Genomic DNA, 15,201 nt, shown 5'->3' with positions numbered 1-15,201 from the left:
TGCGCTCGGTTAAGGCCTGGTGCATACATCCTGCGGTGGCCGTGGTGCCGTGTGCCAGGGTGGAGGGGTGGGCAGATCTCACGTTGCTTTTGCAGGTGGGCAAACCTTAGTTATTTTGAGGTTTGCAATCATAACGAGCCAAGGTAATTTGCCTACAAACGTGAAGTTGCTTCTCCAGTTTTGAGGAAGTCTGGCTTTGAGGAGTATCAGTTCCCACCGGCTCCACCTCTTTCTACCTGACCCCTTGTCCCTTTGAAAGGCCTGTTTGCAGAAGGTAGGAGAGACTTGCCTATGACTTCTGGAGCCAGTCGGTGCCTCCCTGAACACTGGCCAAAAGTGGTGTGATGGCTCCTATCTCAGCTCCTCCCCCCCAGCCGGGCAGGCTGGCTCTGTTGTCCCTCCGGCCACCCCGGGGGGCTGAACTCTGAGCCTCCACTACTGGATTTTGCAGACCAGTGGCGTGTAGCTTCATATTTTTTTTTTTTCCCTTTTCTTCCCCCAGTGGTGGTGTTTTCATGTCATGCAGATGTTCGTTCTTCCCAAAGAAAGAAGCTGTTGTGTTTGCTCTGCTCCTCCACAGCCGCAACAGGTCAGATGATCTCGTGAGCCCATCACAAACTGTTTCTGGTCAGTGCAGGTTTCATGGGGCTTCACCTGTTTTCAGGCACTTTTCCTACAGCCCTGAGCTTTCCCACAGGTTTGCGAGTCCTTTTTAATCTGGAAGGGTCCTACCACTTCCATTTAATTCTCCCTCAAGGTCCTCTCCGATGGCCCCACCGTGAAGAGCTGACAAAACCCATCTGGGAATAGCCCAATTTTTTGGTTATAATGCGCTTTTGCACGCTTGGGGCCAGGAACCCGGTGGGTGAAGGATGCGCTTGAACGGTCCCGGGTGTTCCGAAGTCGCAGGAATATTGTTAAGCGCTGGCTGTCTCGTTTTAGGAGGGAGTGGGGGTCGCTTCTCTCCTTGCGGCAGGGACTGTTGGGTGTCCTGCCTTGTGGCACCTCACGGGGCACATCAGCCAGGGCCCGGCACTCAGACGGCTCCGCCAGCCTCCGGCCGATGCCCAGCTGCCAGCCGGGCTCCGTCACGGCCCGTGCCGGGGGATGCTCCGGGCGGCATCGCTTTTCCCGAGCCCTTCCCCGTGCATCCCGCTGCGCCTGCGCTGCGCCTGCGCTGCGCCCCCCTCCCGGCCTGGGGCAGCGCGCGGGGGCCCGGGCAGGCGTGTGCTGACACCTCGTGGTGCGAAACGCTTCCTTCGCATCCCCCCCAGCCCTCCCTCCCCCCCCAGCCCTCCCCAGGCCTCCCTCCTCCCCAGCCTTTGCAGCTCAGCCTTCACCCACCTAGCTGATGTGTTCTTGAAGGACTGCTGCTTTACAGGAGCGAAGCGATAATTAGCGAACAATTTAGATTCTTCTTTCTTAATTTGAGCTACCCGTACAGTGCCTTACCAACTTGCAATTACACTGATGTTCCTAAATCACCTGGGCTCGTTTGACATTCTTACCTCTCTATAAAACCTTTTTCTCGTCTAGTAAATGTTGGGGTAGAGTTTGCCTGGGTCCTGCTTCACAGGAGGGTTGCATGGGGAAAGGGGAGCCATGGGCATTAGCAGCGAGACTTGAGTTTTGCAACTAAATCGTCATGCTCATTGTAAAGAACATAAAAGGTTTAAACTCAGCCTTAACAGGGCCTGTGCTCTGCAGGGACTGATTAGGAAAAGCAGGGCAGCTATATGCTTTCAATTTTTTTTTTTTTTTGGAGATCTGCTGTACTTAAACTTCTCTGGGCCTGCCGCCTTGGTAAAATGATGCTGTTTGTTAAGAGAACATACATTTGTTCTGCCACCTAGTGTCCAGCTCTAGAAATACTCAAGTTTTGGGTTTTTTTTTTGAGTTAAATGTTTGTTGTTTTCTCTTTAAGTTCCTATAAACACAATTAGTGATGTGGTGTAAGCTTAATTTTAAGGCTTAGGTAGGTCTTCGATAGTAATACCACTCAGTGCTTTCTATTATTTAGAAATTTGGGGAATACCAGGGAATAGCATATTTTTATTTTATATCTCATCATGTGTGTGTGTATGGTGTTTTGAAAAAAAAAAAGCCATGAGACTTTGACCAGACGTGTTCTTGCAGCCTTGTGAATTTTATTTTATATCTCGTCATGTGTGTGTGTATGGTGTTTTGAAAAAAAAAAAAAAAGCCATGAGTCTTTGACCAGACGTGTTCTTGCAGCCTTGTGAATTTTATTTTATATCTCGTCATGTGTGTGTGTATGGTGTTTTGAAAAAAAAGAAAAAAAGCCATGAGACTTTGACTAGACGTGTTCTTGCAGCCTTGTGAATTATACAAATAGTCTTATTTGAACTAGGACTTTTAAGGAGTAGCAGTGCTAATAAGGATTCATAAACTGGAGTCCTAAATTCCTTAATATATATTATAATCATGCTACTCATACAAGAAAATGCAAGCCTTTTTTAGCTGTTCGACTCCTGCTAGAAAATCAAATGCTTCTGCCTGTGTGAATGTGCCTGTGTACTTCCCTGCCGTGACTGTGGTTGCCACAGAAAACCCTCAGGTGGAAAGCGCGAGTGGCTTCAAACCCACAAGGGTTTTGACCGTAGCATGAAAGCAGCAGCACTGCTGCGCTCTGTGAACAGAATGGGGCTGGGGTTGGTGTTTAAGCCCTGGGAGCTGAAGGTGAGTTGGTTCCTCTCATAGTCGTGGTCTGCCAGCTGTCCCTTGCCCTGTGCTGCTCAGGGGTGTCCCAGGCCAGGAGAGACCTGGCACGTACCACAGCAGAGGGCTGATGAAACACCGCAGTGGGCTTGTAAAGGGGGTAACACAGCCAGAGTTGTTAACTGGCTTGCCCCCATGGAAAGGCACCAATAATAATCACTTCTAAAATTGCATCAATAGAATTAGAAATGGTGGCGATGTCACCATGGAGATTTATTTCTTCTTCCAGAGGTCATTCAAGGGTAATTTAAGTGTCCTTCTCGTACAGGGCCATTCATTACTGAGTACCTTCCACAGGATACCCACCCTGGGACTGAAAGCCATCAAACAGCACAGATCTCCTGTTCTTACACCCACAGTTCCTGCTTGTCCTACACCCAGTTCCAGCCTGATGGGCTGGCACACTGGAAACCATTGTGCAAGGCTGGTGTGTCTGGCCGTGTGGCTGCAGACATCTATCGCTACCCAGGCACTCTGCAATACAAAATTAGCCCTGTTTTATGTTATATTGTCACTGTCATATCTGAGCATCTTTGGCTTTTTGCAGCTTAGCTGGGGGCCAGATACCCCGTTAACGTAAACTGCTTTCTGGATTACAGCCACAGGAGGAAGGAGGTGCTGGTTTGTTTTAAAGCAGTTCCTTTGCCTGTGGAAGATCACAGGTTTTGGAGGGATTTCCGTCTTTTTCCACCACAGCTTAACAAAGACTGAGATTTCGTGTGAACCTCAATGTATAGGAACCAACCTGCACTGAGTATAAAGGTGGGAGGGAGTTGGAGTCCTCGCAGTCTTTTGGATAAACTCAGGTGAGATTCCAGCTGGTGTCTTCGGTAAAAACACTTTGAAATCCCTAGCCCTGGCGGGGAAGTTAGTGGCATCCCTCACCTGCCAAAACTCAGCAGCTACATCCTGCAGCTCTGCCTCAGGTCAGAGCTCTCCCTGAAGCCATCAGGAGCTCTGAGCTGAACTGGATGCTCCCTCTGGGCAGCAGGAAAACCTGGAGATAGGCAGCTAGGAAGGTGTCTTTGCACGTCGGCACCAATCCCCTGGCCCACCTGTGGCCCTGCTTCTTTTCTGATTCTGGTCTCCTTTGCTTTTGGGAATCGCATTTTGCTGTAGGCTGTCACCACGGGGGTTTGCTGATGCAGCACCTGAAAACAGACTAACTGGGATATGAGTTCATACTTGCATTTTTGCTTTATTTCCTGCGCACTTCCCTCCCCGCTGCCCGCTGTACACACACAGAGCATACCCATAAAGATGTGGAGAAGGGGGTGAGCTCTGAGGTGAGAGAGTTTGCTCACGATGAGATAGCCGCTGTAGTAAGGACAACAGTTGACTGAAAAAATGTGGAAGAGCATTGCGAGACTGCAAAGTGACAGGATGGGAAAACAGATTGAGTGTAGGCAGAGTGAAGCAATATGCATAGGGGAAAATAATCTCTGTGTACCCCCTTCAAGATCAAAATACTGGTGGTTTTTTTTTTCCATGAAAATGTCACCTGTTTGTTAGCAGTTGAAAATGCCAGTCAAATGTTAGGAATTATTAGGAAAGGACTAGAAATAAAGATGAGGATATGCTGTATAAATGTCACCTTACCTTCTTTTGAGTGTGATTGATCCCTTATCTCAAAAAGGATATAGCGGAACTGGAAAAGGTCCAGAGAATGGCAAAAAGGATGACCAAAAGTAGAGAATAGTTCCTCTGTGAAAGGAAACTATGGAAGTCCAGTGGGCTGGAATCCTTCAGCCTGGAAAAAATGACATTAGGGAGGGTATAATAGATGTCTACAGCGTTACGTGTGCCATAAAGAAGGTATGGAGCAGCCATTCACTGTCTCTGCTAAGAGAAGAACTGGATGCCATCGAGTGCAGCCGGCCACAGGCAGGCTCAGGGCAAGCACCAGGAGCTGCTGCCTCGCACCGTGGATGGAGAGCTGGGGAACCCCTCACCCCTGGATGCTGCCCGAGCCGAAAGCTGAAGCGGTCTCAAGTGGGGGCTGGGCAAGCGCTTGGAGAGCGTGAGAGCCGCTGCAGGGTACTGAGGTGACAAACCGAACCGAGCTGAGGAAGCCCCCGAGCCCCTTTTTGGCCCCGGTTTGTTTTGGGTGAGCGCTGCTTTTGGCAGGAGGGAGCTTTGATCCTGCCCCACCGTGTGTGAGCGCGGCACAGCTGGGCACCCCTCAGGGGCTGAGCGCGGCCACAGCACCCAGGGCTGTGCGTGCCCAGGGGAAAACTGCCTGTGCTCTGGGCTGCTGCTGGTGTTCTTCTCCCAGGAGGGGGATGCAGGAGGTCTCCTGAGAGGCCTCTGTGCGGAGGCAGCCACAAACATGGAGAGGGAGGACACTGGCATACACTGCTGCGGCCATGCTTATGCTTGCATGTGTTTCAGCGCAGGAGAATAGAGTTGAAAAAAGGTTTCCTGGGTCATTGAAGCCAAACGCTCTCTACCAGAGCCAGCTACATCTTACGCCTTTCACCTCAAGCACCCCCAGCAAACCGGTTGGGTTTCTCCCGCAGGGCTCAGGGCTGGGAAGAGGACAGGGTAGCCGCAGCTCCTAAATACAGCAGGGCACAGCCCTGAGAAGCGGTGGGGATCCAGCCTGTGTCATGTAGCAACACACAGGAGAGACCACTCGGGCACCTCAACGCAAAGATGCAGCTGGACGTGCTTCAGGCACAGCTCTACGGTGCAAATGGGACCATCACAGCATCCCCCAGGCTGGACCTGGGCTCTCGCCTCTCCACAAAACTCACACCACTTGAGCTAACGCAGGTTGTGATGTCGAGGTCCTTAAATTGTTTGTCTCTGTTTGTAACAGGCTTGTATTGATTTAGATTAATTTGGTTACCTAAAAAAAAAAAAAAAAAAAAAAGGGTTGTGCTGATTGCTCTAAATGGATTAAATAGTGATTTTAGTTAAACTGATGGCAGGCTTGTGTGTAGACAGGGCCTGGAGCTTTGTAAGCTAATGACTTGGCAGTAATGATATGAGTTTTTTTAGACAGCCGAGACCAAGCTGTTTTAAATAGAAGACCATAAGTGTTACTATTCTAGTAAATGGTCCCCAAATGTGACAATTTTCCACTAACTTGGGCTCCCCCTGAATCCTGGCGGATCTCTTTGCTAACTCTCACTTTTCTGGTAATAATTTGGCAAGTACTTTTACTCCAAATGGATTTCGGAATAAATCCACGTATATGTAAAACATGGGAAATTTCCATTTTTTTGGTAAGATTTTCTGATTTTTGTTCACCTTCCTAGCCTGTTAATTTTCCACAGTCTTGGCAATGGAAAAAAAAGTATGTCTTCGCTTTTTAGAAAAACTCAGAGGAAAAATGCAAATGAGCCCAGCTCCTGCCAACAGCAGGGACCTTTCCCCACAAGTGAGACCTGAGAGGAGGACAGGTCCAGAAGCAGCTATTTAATTTCTTCACCCAGAAAAGAGCAAGGCTGAGATTAGCTGTTGGCCATAAAATCTTTTGTGCCCATATCATCTCAATGGGAAGAAAGCACCACATCTGCACAAAGCCTTTCCCGCCTGCCTCTGAACCAGCCAACTGAGCTTCTGCCAAGTGAATCTGCCTTCACAGGTCTTTTCTCTAAGAGAAACTGCAAATTCCTTTTTGAGTCATCATTCTCTGTTGATGCTTTTGTCTCCCGGTTGAGACTGAAATTTGAAAAGAACCCAACTCCAGACCAGTGAGTCACTGAGCCTTGGTTATCTCTGATTTGCAAGGAAGCCTTCTGAGGTACCGACTAAGCCTTAGCTCAGAAAACAACAGTCCAGCAGGTAGGCTGTGATCCCGTTCTGTCTTAGGCGGGTTTATGGAACCAGAAGCAGAAACTTGGTGGCAAGGATGAGGAGGAGACTTCATGCCTCAGAGGAGGAGAGGACAGGAGGAAGGAAAAGCTCAGGGCTACCAACAGGACAGCGACTGGAGACCAAGAATCCTAATTGCCTAGGGTAACAAGTACATGGTAACTTAGCGTGCACTAACATGGATTTTTGGCAAAGGGTTTTCTATACCACTAGTGCATGTTGAATCCGGGACTGCTTTCTGCATTCCTGGATCCTGGAAGTTGGATCCCAATAACCTGGAGCACGTGTAGAGGTGAAGCCATGGGAGAGGGACAAGACACAAATCAGGCAAATCAGGGGTTAGAGCATTTCTAGAGGAGCTGGGTTACCCAGAAGGAGTAACAAACTGGTTCTTTGTCCAAGACACAGGCCAAAGAGATCAAGGGAATCAGCACCGTAAAAGCAAGTGGGTTGTGGTGACCCAACCGAAGCAGCTTGCTGGGGGTGGTGGTCAGTAAGGGGTAGGGAAGGGCAAAAGTACAGCCACAAGGCAGTCCCACAGCTTTAAACTCCAGTCTGCTTGTAACCCTGTGGCAATTAGCGCTGTGGAAGCCATCCACATCTTCACTGACCCCCTTTCCAGAGTGATCTGCCAGTGGATGAATGCCCTTTGGCCCCTCCTTCTGACCTGCAGCGTGTCCCCATCTGTTCGTGCAACCCCTGAGCCTGTGACTGCACTCATCCCTCCCATGTACATCCTCAGTGCCCATCACCAGGGTGTATCAGCGTCATGGGAGCACTGATGAACTGCCCTTATGTCAGGGAAAGGGAGCTGACACCACCGTGCAGTTAGAATAAGGACACAGACTGCGGCAAAGCAGAGCCCTGGACCCACACGCCTCCCAGACCATTCCCATTCATCATTCAGGGCGCAACATCCAGCCCCCATAAATTAAACCTCCACCAGAAGCCTGGAGGTCTTCTCCACCTTGCATCTGGCTCTACAACCCTACTTAGCAAGGCTCAGGGGCTGATCATTGCGACATCTTACCCAGGTCTGGAGGCTTGGGGTAGAGGTATTTTTCGAATAATAATTAAGTATCATCTTTTTGCCTTGAACACCTGAAACGTAGGTGAACAAATAACCAAACTGACCAAAACGTTTGCCCAGAGCTGATGGGCAGCTAGACTGGGAATAAGGCCATTTACCCCCTCCTGTTTGCCATCAGGTGGTGTCTGAGAGCTCCTTCTGGACAGCTTCAAAACTATTCCAGGCTCACAGCAGAAAACACTGCCCGTGAGGGATGCCCAGCCCTGGAACACAGCCCTCCCTGGACTATGAGTCGTAAAATAAACTCTCTGGTCAGAACGGCTGGCTTTGGTACAAAAGACTACAAAGCTCACAATGAGTAAAAGAATATCCTACAAAATCCTTCTTCAGACTTCCCCCAGCCTCTTCCATGAAACAATTAGTGGATGCTCTTGTTTTGAACTCCGTGACTCACTCCTGTAATGCAGTTGTGGCCTGTGATCGCTCAGTCGCTTCACGTGTCGCAGGGAAACAGGCAATTGTGAGAATTTCCTCTCTCCCTCCCTGAGCCTCCCCTTGTAGCTCTGCAGCACGTTAGTGTCACCGCAATCTGGATGCTCGCATTCCAGATGTGCTGGCTCACCCTTCAGGCAACACTTCCTCAGTTTTAATGGGTGACCAAGAAGGTTCTGAAAGAGAAAATGCCTCTTAGTACATTTTACAGTGCTTTGTAATCCAGCTGCAAGTGCAGTCCTTTTATCAGTGGTCTTAACAGTTAAGCTGTGGCTTGGCTCTACTAGAGTTTTACTTCTAATTTGGTATCTTCGCTGTGTGTGCGTATTTGTAAAAACTCCATTAAAGATAATAGACTCTATTAAAGCAATTACACTGGCTAATGTCTCCCACATTCTTTCCTATTAACCATATTTAACCTTACCAGTCAGCAGTATATTTACTGTTACAAACTAGTAAGTGATTTTTGATTGCTGGGTCTGCATAACATACATGTTTGTGCAACTTTCCAAGTACACGGTAGACATTTAACATGGAAAGACATTTAACAATTAAACCAAAAGTGTTTCCAGAGATTCCTAGAGCCCACAGAATATGTTTGGAGGCTTCTCTGTGCTTCCCTTGCCTTGGCCATGCTGTGATAATTTTGACGGCAGAGCATGGAAAAAACCCTGAATAATTTGCCAACTTTTTCACAGCTAAAAGAGACTGAAAACAGAAAATTGAAAAATTCCTGCTGGTGGTACCACACACCAGAAACCCTGCCCTGTGTCCATTAAACAGGGCTGTACGTCTGTCAAAAGGAAAAGACTATTTCATTCTCTGGCTGCTGACTGCCAAGTGCTGAATTTCTGCTGTTCCCGGGAATGGCAGAGGGGTCTGTCGCAGGAGTGGCCCGGACGGAGCCACCCGCAGTGTCCTTCATGCAGGGTCCCCCCAGCCCCGGGGGTGGCTGAGTCAGTGACTCCCACAGCCGCGGGCAGCAGCTGCTCCTTGGTCAGGGCTCGGGGATGGGGGTTTCTCCGCGTGACGCTCAGGCTTCTTGCTTGTCTGCTTTTGACTTCCCTCTGCTTGATCTCTTCTTTCAGACCCTTTCCACCCCCGATCTCTTTGTTATTTCCCTTTGGCAGTTGCTTTCCCTCTTACCACTCGTCTTCTTTTCTTTCAATTTCTTCCCATTTTCCTCTTTTAGCTTCCCTGTTCCGCTTGGTTTTCTCTCTTGCTTTCTGCCAAGCCACACGCACCACTTTCTCCCTTTCTCATCATTTTCTCAAGGGCTGAATCACAGCATTTGTATGGCCCAGAGCCACCTCCCACAGCTCGGGGCGCTCAGCTGAGGAAGGTGACCTTCCTTGGCTCCCTCTGTAGTCAATGGGGAGAGACGGGAGCCTCCAGAAGGTGACTCAGTTTTTAAGGCTGTCGAAAGACCTTACAAAGAAGACTGATGTTCTGCCATGGTCTGCCAGTAAGACAGATAAATAGCCTAACTTAAGAGCTTTGAATTGGGAGCCAAAAGTTATTTAGGATTAAAATTCTGCTTTTGCACAGTCTTTTGGCACATGTCAGATGGATGGGAGCACAAATCAGAGCATCTTCCCTCTATCCAGCATTGCCCTCTGTCCTGGTTTCAGCTGGGATGGAGTTAACTTTCTTCCTAGTAGCTAGTACAGTGCTGTGTTTTGGCTCTGATGTGAGAACAATGTTGACAAGTGCTGATGTTTTGAGTTGTTGCTGGGTGATGTTTATACCCAGTCAAGGACTTCTGGGTTTCCTGGGCCCTGCTAGGGAGAGGGCTGGAGGGGCACTTGAAATGGGGAAGGGACACAGCCAGGACAGGTGACCCAAGCTAGCCAAAGAGGTATTCCATACCATGGGACGTCATGCTGAGTATATAAGCTGGGGGAAGAAGAACAAAGGGGGGACATTTGGCATTATGGTGTTCGTCTTTATGAGTAAGCGTTATGCGTGATGGAGCCCGGCTTCCCCGGGGATGGCCGAGCACCTGCCTGCCCATGGGAAGTGGTGAATGAATCCCTTGCTTTGCTTTGCTTGCGTGTGTGGGTTTTGCTTTACCTATTAAATTGTTCTGATCTCAACCCTTGAGTTTCACATTCCTTTCCAATTCTTCTCCCCATCCCTCTGACGCATGGTGCTGGTTGCCGGCCAGGGTTAAATCACGACACCTCCCACGTGCCAAGCTTCTGCCCGCACCCTGACGGTCAGCACAAGTTGTGCCTGCAGCATAGCAGCAGACCCACTGACAGAGCCTCCCAGCAACTCTCCCCCACCCCAAAGTCCCATCTCTGTGCCACAGACAAAGCTTTTGGTCCGCCTTCAACAAGCCAAGTGAGCATTTTTGCTCCCGTTCCTTTTTTGCTCTAAAAATAAGTGTCATGTAAGGAATAAGGAAATAAAAGTGAAAAGGGAAGCAAAACTTTCATTCTCACCCAACCGTTCATAAGCAGAGTCGGCACAGCTTTTGTTTTGCTGGGAGAATGTCTCCCAGGGGCTAGGTTCAACATTTTGAATGGAGCCGTGTTTAGCCTTTTCCATAGCAAATCACACAGGAACCATGAACCGCAAATGCAGCCTTATCTCCATCCAGACATTTGTTCCCAAGGAGATTTTCCCAGTTTTCTGTGATCAGACCGAACAAATACAGGCAACACGCTAACAACCCTCCCAGAGTTTCTCCTAGGCATGCTCTGTTGTATACTGAAATTGCTGACAAGCTGTTACACGGTAAAGGCCTATGTAGAAATCTGGTCCTACAATCTGCCTGCGAGGTTTAGTCAGTGGCTTTCCCAAGATTTTGCCTCCAGCCTGGATCATGGCTTTTATCGCTTGCTGATCCAGGAATGCAAAAATCTGTTGAAGTGGCATGCTCCCTCCCCTTCCCTGTGTGTCTCTGCCCTCCCTTCCCTTTACACACTGGTGGGCACAAGAGGGTACGACCACCCTCCCATGAAAGTCCCTTGTCCCCAGGACAGGCTCGGTGGGATGCTCTTTCCCACCCTAACCCTTCTCTACAGGTCACTAGCAGAGGGAAAACTGTGTCCACGTCCACATTCTTTGGTCCAGATAGCTCTTGGGAGTATTCTTCATTAATTTTATTACTGGCTGCAGGACACAAGATAACAGAAAAGGGTCAGTCCTTGGCCTTGTGTCTGCCCAAGGTGCTGTTGTGCCGGTGGCTGCTGCAGTTGCTCTCTGCCCCACCGGCTGCTGTTCTGTGTGCAGCTGACTTGGTGGCTTTGATAATCAAATTTTTATGAGCCTGTTAAATAAAATGCTGGCATTGAGCCACTGGCAAGTTGTAAAGCTGGCCAAATAATTGGAATAATAATTCACTCATACTGAACGTGGTCCATTTGAAGGTGGTGCTTATTTCCTGGATGGAAACGAATCTCTTCTGAGGATTTGGTTTAGGTTAGTTCACTGCATAGTTTACTTCAGACCCATAATTTTACCACTGATATGTAAAGTAGGTTCATAAATAGAGCAATAGAGCCTTGGCTGTGCTAGGAGATAGGGCTATGCACTAATGTAAATTATAAATGTAGAGTTAGAAAACCTAACAAGGCCAGCTGGCAAACTTCCACGCATTATCTCACAATAATTGCTTCCAGCCAGTAGATATTTTTTGTACAGTAGAAGACAGGTTATTTATATTATATATTTATCCTAAAACTGTAATAACATCCTCTGGCAAAGGTATTATCTGATGGTCTCTGAAATGGAACCAGCTTTTCCTCTTTCCAGGCATTAACAAATGAAAATCTTTGTGTCATCTTATGGCATTTCCTGAATTGGAGAATAAAACGAGGAGGATTTTTAATTCATGCAGTTTATTTCTTAAAAAGTAAATCTATTTTTGACAACAAGGTTTCCCAGAATTGTTACATGTGGTTTGTATCATTGACCAGAGAAATATTTCCTTTATGATTCTAATCAGGCAGAAAAAACAGTACCACTAGCAGGACTGGCTCTGGGCTTAGCACAGTCAGAAAAATACCTGTGAACAAACAAGGCGTGTGAAGGTCACAGAAAAGAGTATGTTTTTTCCTGTCGCCTCAGAAATGCCTGAACGCCTGCTATGTTGCCCATCCGCACATTCTCAGACAAGCACTACAGTAGTGAGGATGTGAAGCCAATGGTTAGGAAGACTAATAAGGGTGTGTTTTAGAAATCTTAGGCAGAGACAAATCTTAGTGATGGGCCAGGCTCACTACTCAGTGTAGCTGTTCCATCTGCCAGTGATGACGAAGAACAAGTGTCATGGTTTAACCCCACACCAAGCCCCACAAAGCCGCTTGCTCGGTCCCCCCCGTGGGATGGGGAGAAGAATCAGAAGAGTAAAAGGGAGAAAATTCATGGGCTGAGATAAAGACAGTTGAATGAGTAGAGCAAAAGCTGTGCACACAAGCAAAGCAAAACAAGGAATTCATTCCCCCCTTCCCACCAGCAGGCAGGTTCAGCCATCTCCAGGACAGCCGGGCTCTCTCATGTGTAACGATGACTTGGGAAGACAAGCACCATCGCTCTGAACACCCCCCCCTTCCTTCTTCTTCCCCCAGCTTTATATGCTGAGCGTGACATCATTTGGTAGGGGATACCCCTGGGGTCAGCTGGGGTCAGCTGTCCCGGCTGTGTCCCCTCCCAGCTCCCTGTGCCCCCCAGCCCACTCGCTGGTGGGATGGGGTGAGGAGCAGAGGAGCCCTTGGCTCTGGGTAAGCCCTGCTCAGCGGCAGCCGAAACATCCCTGTGCTATCAACGCTGTTTCCAACACAAACCCAAACACACAGCCCATACTGGCTACTATGAAGAAAATTAACCCTACCCCAGCCCAAACCAGCACAATGAGAAAGCAGGAGGATGGTACCCACGATTTATGAAGATATCTCAGGTGCTTTCCAGTCCTTCGGTAAATTGGGAGGATGTCATGAATATTAAGAAATGGGTTGGCCTGAGCTGTCTGCTCCCTTCCCAGCACAGGTCTTGGCCAAGGGAGTCTCTGCCAGTGCCTCGGTCAGGGGACTGCCGGGTCTGGCAGAAGGTCAGGCTGTGCTAATGACAGGATCCTTCCCATAAGGAATGCTAGCCTCAGGGAATTCTAGGCAGGTTGGCTTCACCTGTGCCCTGGGCAAAGTCACTGAAAATAATGTAATTACTGGTAAAGAGCCCAGTCAGTTGTGAACTGAAGACGCTGATGCAGTAAGTACAGAGGGCAGTAATGAAAACGAGCCTCGCCAGGCCTGAGGCTCAGGATTCATCGTTGATGAGAGCACAAGTTTGGTGGGTATGGGCCATCATGAAGGTAAGTTTTCTGTCAGTTATTTGAACAGTATCATACAACAGCCTGATTTTTTTTTTTTTAAAAAAAGGTCCCATTATGTAAGATCAAAGTATTTAGTGGTATGAGATCTGGTGGATCAAAAAGGCACAGTTGTCCAAGAAGAACTGTTAAGGAATGGGAGTTACTGTAGTGAAGTCTGCATGAAGAAGTATAAGACTTACTGCTGTTTAATGTTTTTATCAATATCTGGGAGTAAACATAACATTTCTGCTAAGAAATTGGATAGTGCAAACACTGGCCAGGTGGCAAATAATGATGAAAAGTCACCTGGAGTGGCCAGGATTGCTCAGTAGAGAGCCCATCTAGGCAAGTGATGTCTTAGTACAGTCCTAAAATATCTAGTTAAATTAGACATCTAAAAAGCAGGAATACAGGCTGTACCTACAGGAGGTGAATTTCAGAGGGTAAGCACTGACTGGAACGCTTTGGAGAAGCCAGAACAGAGAAGCAACTCAGTATGAGCTCCCAGTGTGATGGAAGAAAAGGTGCTGACTGTCTTTGGATACACAATTGGTGAGAAGTGGGTAGTGATCAAAAGCCTCACATGAAACCATTGCTGGAATAGATATCCCACTGAAGCATTCCCACTGAAAAAAAGCACTGAAGATTTTCCTGCTGGCTCTTCAGAGAGTCACAGAAATAATTCAAGAACTGGAAGAAAAAGGCCTTTCACCAGCTGCTGTAGAGTTCAATTTAGTTTATTCGAAGGAAGAAGATACCAGCCTTCGCCACCTAGGCTATGAACACTTACATTGGGGTAAAACCCCTGGGTGGGATTCAGTCACCTAAACATGGTCACTTACAGCATGTTTAGACTCCTTTGGGCAGAGGTAAGGATGAGATGAATTCTCAAGGCCCTGCTCAGTCCTGCCTCTGAGAGTGCTGCATATGTGCCACAGCCTCAGGCACAGTGTGCACCCCCTGCACCGAGCCCTTCAGTCGTCCTGTGCCAGCGAGTTCCCCCGGCGGCTCTGCGAGCTCGGCACGTAACAGAAGAATTGTTTTAGCAGAGCAGCAAAAATCCCCTGCAACTCCTGCTAACATAATCACGTGCAATCAGAGAATAACCTGCAGTTCCTGATGTAAACTCCAAGGACAGTCTCTGCACAGACACATGTGGATCAAGTTGAATTTGAAGCCAGACCCCATCCTCCAGCTGGAGAGCCAATGCACTGGGTGTTCGGCCTCTGGACTGTGGTCCTGCTCTAGCACCCCCTGGATTTCTGGGATGCGGGGAACATGCTTTACATATTTGCACTTTTAATACCTTGTATTGATGTTTAATACATCATTTAAATGCTCCTACACATATAAGGTGTACTGGCATGAAAACGTGACAGAGCAAGGCAGCAGGAACTCATTGCCAAAGCTAACGTTCGAATGCTCTTCGGGGCTGGGTGTGTGAGCAGCTCTGTGGGGCCCCGTACAGGCCAGGGCACCCCCTCCCCCTCAGCGCCCACCTCCTTCAGGCACAGCAGCCATGTTGAACAGCTTTGGTTAAGTCGCAGGATCATTCCTCAGCCGGCGTTTTCGCCCCAGCAGGCCACCTGGTAGCCTGATGCAGTTAGCTGGGGACTGACAGGAGTGCGGGGAAGCCAGCAAGAGCCGCCGAGTCCCAGTGCTGCAGGATGGGACAAGCTATTGCCACAGCTCCCTGAAGGTGGGAGGTGTTTGTGAGGGGCTCTGTGCCAGGTCACTGTGACTTTCCAGACCCCAGGCCTTCCCCTCTATGGGATCCACTCAATCCACACGGGGAAATGGA

Source organism: Falco peregrinus, chromosome 7 (genome assembly GCF_023634155.1).
Source record: "Falco peregrinus isolate bFalPer1 chromosome 7, bFalPer1.pri, whole genome shotgun sequence".
NCBI lineage: Eukaryota > Metazoa > Chordata > Aves > Falconiformes > Falconidae > Falco > Falco peregrinus.
This window is presented reverse-complemented; position numbering follows the sequence as displayed.